The sequence below is a fragment of the Athene noctua genome, chromosome Z, assembly GCF_965140245.1.
Source record: "Athene noctua chromosome Z, bAthNoc1.hap1.1, whole genome shotgun sequence".
Classification (NCBI taxonomy): domain Eukaryota; kingdom Metazoa; phylum Chordata; class Aves; order Strigiformes; family Strigidae; genus Athene; species Athene noctua.
This window is the reverse complement of record NC_134077.1, coordinates 27,321,654-27,327,727: the sequence shown is the minus strand read 5'-3', so window position 1 is coordinate 27,327,727 and position 6,074 is coordinate 27,321,654. Positions and strand designations below refer to the sequence as shown.

Below are 6,074 nucleotides of genomic sequence, written 5' to 3'. Positions count from 1 at the left end.
GCAAGAGGTACACCACTCTTAAATTCATCAGTTGGATACTAATTACATGTCAGCTTAAGGGACAAAAAAAACTTGGTTAAATATTCATCAGTATTGTTCAAAAATAAATACTACATGAAATAAACTACAATCATTGGTGAAGAAAACAATGTTCAGAGACAGCTTGTAGCAAAATTTTCTTCTGTGAAGAACCTGCTTGAATCTGTTTAGTAGATCTGTATCATGCCTTTAAAAGAGGAGGTTTGTTTAGAAAACTGCTGTCTGTATTATTTATTAACTTCTTGTTCTGATACATCCATTGCTGGCGATGGAGTTTACGCCAGAAAAAAAACCACCAACCCAACGGATTTTTGGTGGGGAAGGATTGCCAAACTGAAGCTAAAAGCTTGGTATTTATTGCGTATTCTTAAACACAATAAACTGTCAATTTAAGCAGTGTGCTTCTTGATACTATCTTGTGCATATGAAAAAATTAATTCCCTTTTAGGCAGTTCTGGTACTTGTCCAAGTATCCAACTTGCTTGTCTCACCATCCTATTGGATCATGTAGGCAACTGTCAAGCACTGTTGAGTAAAACCAGGACAACGTGCTAGCTATTTAATATATCTTTAGACACTGTGGTGGGTTGACCCTGGCTCGGTGCCAGGCACCCATCAAAGCCACTCTGACTCCCTCAGCTGGACAGGGGAGAGAGAATACAACAAAAGGCTTACAGTTGAGGATTAGGACAGGGAGATAACTCACCAGTTACAGTCATGGGCAAAACAGGCTTGACTTGGGGAAATTAACTTTATTTATTGCCAGTCAAAAAAGAGTACTGTAATGGGAAATAAAACTGAATCTTAAAACACCTTCCCCCCACTCCTCCCTTCCTCCTGGCCTCAACTTTACTCCTGACTTCTCTATCTTCTCCCTGAGTGATGCAGGGGGGTGGGAACAGGGGTTGTGGTAAATTCATCACACATATCTCTTCCTCCTTCCTCCTCAAGGACTCCTCACTCTCTTCCTCCGCTCCCACAGGAGGCAGTCCCCTACAAACTTTTCCATTGTGGGTCCTTTCCACAGGCTGCACTTCATGAACTGCTCCAGCGTGGGTCTCCTGCAGGGTCACAAGTCCTGCCAGCAAACCTGCTCTAGTGTGGGCTTCTCTCTCCCTGGGGCCACAGGTCCTGCCAGGAGCCTGCTCCAGCATGGACTTCCCATGGGGTCACAGGCTCCTTCAGACATCCACCTGCTCTGCGGCCTCCTCCAGGGGCTGCAGGTGAAGATCTACCCCACCATGGTCCCCCATGGGCTGCAGGGGCACAGCCTGCCTCACCGTGGTCTTCACCACGGGCTGCCGGGGAATGTCTTCTCCAGGACCTGGAACACCTCCTCTCCTTCCTTCCTCACTGGTCATGATGTCTACAGAGTTGTTTTTCTCACATACTCCTTTCTCTGGCTGCAGCTGCAGTTTTTTTCCCCTCTTCCTAAACGTGCTGTCCCAGAGATGCTACCACCATTGCTGATGGGCTCAGCCTTGGCCACCGGCAGGTCCATCTTGGAGCCAGATGGCATTGGCTCTATTGGACATGGGGGAAGCTTCTGGCATCTTCTCACAGAAGACACCCCTGCAGCTCCTCCGCTACCAGAACCTTGCCACGCAAACCCAGTACAGCCACATACAATAAAAAGTACTCAATCTATGTTATTTAAGCCATTAAAGTACACAAGTTTAACAACCTCAAGCATGCCTTACTTCAGCAGCGTAGTGTTGAAGGTGAGTTATGAGCACTCTGAATGCCTGCAGCATTGCTTAATTTAAATCAGTTCAGTTTGCCTTTGTAAGTAGTTATTTTTTACTATTTCAGTGTAGTTATGAATTACTGGCTTACTTTGCATTCCTTTATATTGACAACATTTTCAGAGGCTATTTCTAGCTGTCAAAACAAAATTGTTCTGTATGGAACAGCTACATGTTAACTTTTAGGTCACCATGTATCTAAAATGGCACCTGCTACTAGGAGGAAAAAAAACGCTGTATGCTAAAAGGAAATAAAGTTGACCTCTCTGGTCTTCATAGTAAATCAAACTACAAATCTTGATCTGAAGGGAGAGAAAGGCATCTTATATATACATCAGAACCTTAGCTGTTCCTCTCCCCAATTATTCAAGTAACAGCTCTAAGAAAGTCAATGACTGATTTATTGTTGCCTTTCAAAGAAAAAACTTGAGAAGATTTAACTGAGTTTGCATTTCATAAAGTTTTTTAAGACATCATTCACCTTCTATGAGAAGCATGGTCTCACGCATTCAAGCAGTGCTTTTGGAACTGCAGGTTGCTCTTTCAACAAACAGTTCTATATGAAGAGTTGAAGCTTAGTCTCACTTTAGCATTGGTGTCACAATCCCATTATCTCTTGCTGCTGCCTACGAAAGTGGAAAAAGCAGTGCCATTAATATACAGAGCATTGTTAACAAAACATCTGAACATAAGGTCTGATTAATCCTCATCAAGCAGCTGTGTGCCTTTATTAAGACGACTTGTATTGAGCTAAATAGGACTTTTCATCCCTTTTTAAGTGACCTCTTAAAAAGTTTTAAGTACAAATGAGTTAGATGAAAGCCATCAATGGTCTGCAAGCCTTATGTGCAAATGCAGTATTGCTTCCCTCACGTCAGGAGGGGAACATGAGTTGCCATTGCACTATTATGATTTTGGAGGCTATAACCAGTAAGATACAGCATAAAGTAACTGTCTTACCTTCTCAGTCCTCCAGCCATTCTGCTGTCTGTTTCAATTTACGATACTTAATACTGAATACTTAAAGTTGCTTTTCTATACATCCAAAGTCAAAATTTTAGCAGTTTACTGTGTATCTATATAAATATTGACCATATATAATCTAAAGCCTGTAAAGAATAACATTACATTCATCAGTTTATATAAACAAACTTATTTTCTGTAGTCCCAATAGTGAATTTTGCAAAGCACCAACTTAAAAAACACATTTCTGAAAATTCAGATAAACTAAGGAGTAGGCACGTTCACATCATCAATGCTGAACGACCCAGTTGGCAAATAAAAATAGGGAGTGCATTCATCACTGTGTAAGAGCCACCAGACTAAACACCTGTGCCAACTACTGTATACATAGAAAATATTTTCACAGAACATACTATAGATGAAGTTTCTGTTCTAGCAAGAACAGGCCCTTTGCTGCTGTAACTGGTTGTATGAAGTGTACCTGACAGAGGCTTTCAGTCAGCAGATAACAAATCCATAGCAGCAGAAAGAGATGTCAAAAATAGCATCCTGTTACAAACAAGATGTATTTAAATGTGCATACCAAAAGATTTTGTTCTATACAGACTTTTTTAAAGTGCTGCATATCTTTATGACCAGTGAATGTGGGATTTTTTTTCTCATCCAGCTGCTGCCTTACAAATGTTTTTCATCTGCATCTTATTGTAATCCGGCAATACCTTTGTGTTGATGAACAGACCTATGTACCCGGTTCTGCGGCCCAGCTAGCACTGATCTTGGTACAGCCCTACAGGGCAGCCCGGCACCATCCACCCTCATCCGTGTGCTGAAGCGTCTCGGTGTTATTTCAGGACTGCACGCAGGGAACACGCTGCCTCTTCTGCTGCTCCTCGAGCTCCCTGGTTAAGGCAGGAGGAAAAATGGTGTATGGCCTGACCGTCCCGCCGGCGGGGCCCCTCCTGCGCGCACACGCAGCTCTGTGCCGGGCAGCTACCGCCGTTTTCTCCCCCTTTCCGAGCCAGCCGCCCGCCTCCGCCGCCGCTTCGGAGCCCGGGTTGACGCGCGGCCCCGGCGCCGGATCGGGGCGCCCCGCCGCGTGCGGCCTTTACCTCGCCGCCAGGCCCGCCGCCATCTTGTCTCGTCTCGGCCCGTCCGGCCGGCGGCCGCGGCGCGGCGCTCTCCCCTCGGCAGCACCGCGCGGGAGCGGCTGAGGGAGGGGCGCGGCCCGCCGAGCCGGGCGCTGCCGCGAACCGGGATCTCCGCGTCGCGTTTGAGCTTAAAAAGCTGTCGCCTCCTTCTCCGCCTCCCCGCCTGCCTCCCGCCGGGACCGCGCAGCGGCTGCCTAGACTTGCCGCGGGCTGCCCAGCCATGCCACTCGTTCAGTTGGGTGAAAACTGAATGTGGTTTTAAGCTTGTAATCATTCTCACTTCGGGTAGCCACCGCTTGTTCTTCCTCAGACCTTCTGCAAAAACCAAGGTTAGCTGGTTCTTCCAAGGCTGTATATTTGGAGTTATTTAAGGGATGGTAAAGCATCGCAAAAATCTTTAAACTGTCTACAAGATACGATGTGAGCCTCACCCGTTTCCTCGCTGTCCTGTGACCTGCATTCAGGAAAGTATTTCCCCCAGGCACTGCTGACACCTGGCTGTGGTAATATTCCAATTCCCAGTATTCACTGTTAAAACTAATGAATTGTTGAAGCCAAGATAAATCACTTTAGTCATTACAAATAAAGATTAAGAAGTCTTAACTGAGTGTAAGGCTGATTTTTAAAATGCTGCAGTGGATGCATTGTCAGGAGACCTTCAAGTTGAGATCTCAGTACACCTGAAGAGGTCTCCTGTAACAGCTGGCAGGATTATTAATAGCTGCCACAACTGATTTAGGTAAAGAATGTGTTTTCTTGGGGGATTTTAACTAATGAGTCATGTCATCTTGTTCACCTTAGTTTTTATTTGTTTTGCTTTGAAATGAGGAATTTTTGTCATGTAGATACGGACACAGACAGTGTGCCTGGGTTTGAAAACTTTAAAGACCAGCCTACAAATACAATGGCAGGAGTCTGAACTGTGATGTTACCATGTCTTCAGTGACTTCATGCTAACCACCATCAGCTAATGATCTGCCCCAGATGCTCATAGGCCAGTGTTAGTAAATAAATAATAACATGGGTTTTGGTACAGAAGTTTACACGAATATACACATGCCCTAACTCTGCACCCCGGAGGAGAAATTAAAATGTTTATGTCAGACATCAGAGGAACAACATGACCCCAAACTGAGGAATGTGTTCCTCTTTCAGGGCACCATACTCCTGCCAAACTGCATGTGTGACACCCCAGCAATTAGTCAAGGAAGATCTTTCTATTGTCATTCATTTAGAAGCTCGGGTATGTTTGCTCACCTAAATGAAGCATTTACCCCCGGCTTATATTCCACATTTCAGGTGACAGCTGCACTAATAGTTGGCATAATCATAGTGCGAGCCAAATTGCAGCAATGTTACAGGTGTCAGGATGCTTGCTTATTTTCAAAACACTGCACACTTCAGATTGCGCATTTCTCATTTGAATAATTACATGCTTTATATTCTTTTACATGCTGTTAAAAATAGACTATAGCTTTAAAATCCATAACTCTTGACAGCTGCAGTGGCACGATTTTTTACTGACTTCAGTTGGAGTGACAATCATCTGACAATTAGCAATGATTTTACAAAGCATATTTTGGAATCTACAAGGCTCATTTAGAGTAAAAAATAATTTTCTGCAAAGTGAAGATAGCAGTCTTCACTTCAGGCTTTCACAGTGGTATTTTTTCACTCACCACTATAAATTTCTGTTGATTATGTAAGAATAGGATATCATTTCACTAATGCTTGCACCTGTCTTTTTTTAATGATGGTGCCTCTTTGAGTTCAATGAAGTTACTTGGAATTTACACAAGTATTAATAAAGAAGAGAAGTAGGTCCCCAGCCCTAGATCTTCAGAATGGAAGGTAGTAACCAAAACGTGGCTGAGCACGTTGATGTATCACACACAAAAATCAACATGAACAGTATGTTGTTAACATTGTAGTAGTGAGGCTCCCGAGTGTTGCAGAAATATAAGAACTACAGTTGCCTGAACATTTATCAGAATTTCCAGCTGTTGAATGCTTAACTGCATGATGCTAACAGTGTTGTTTCAATGCAGTTTTCTTGCTTCATGATTTAATGTATAATTATATTCTCATTGCCTCTTTACTTCCCAAATCTCTCTATGGCTTTTATTGCACAGGAGGGAATGTGCTTAGCTAGCAAGCAACTGGATCAGAATTTTTCTCT

The 6,074-nt window shown here is 43.7% G+C and overlaps 1 long non-coding RNA gene and 1 other non-coding gene across 2 annotated transcripts; both read right to left on the bottom strand.

Moving 5' to 3' along the window:
* Positions 1–2,277: 2,277 nt before the first annotated feature.
* On the bottom strand, positions 2,278–4,050 carry LOC141973233 (uncharacterized). Its single transcript, XR_012635498.1, has 3 exons — positions 3,857–4,050; positions 3,467–3,646; positions 2,278–2,410 (listed from the first exon to the last, which is right to left on the bottom strand). It is a non-coding gene; the product is annotated as an uncharacterized LOC141973233 (long non-coding RNA).
* On the bottom strand, positions 2,624–2,759 carry LOC141974045 (small nucleolar RNA SNORA47). The gene has a single exon (XR_012635667.1). It is a non-coding gene; the product is annotated as a small nucleolar RNA SNORA47 (small nucleolar RNA).
* Positions 4,051–6,074: the final 2,024 nt, after the last annotated feature.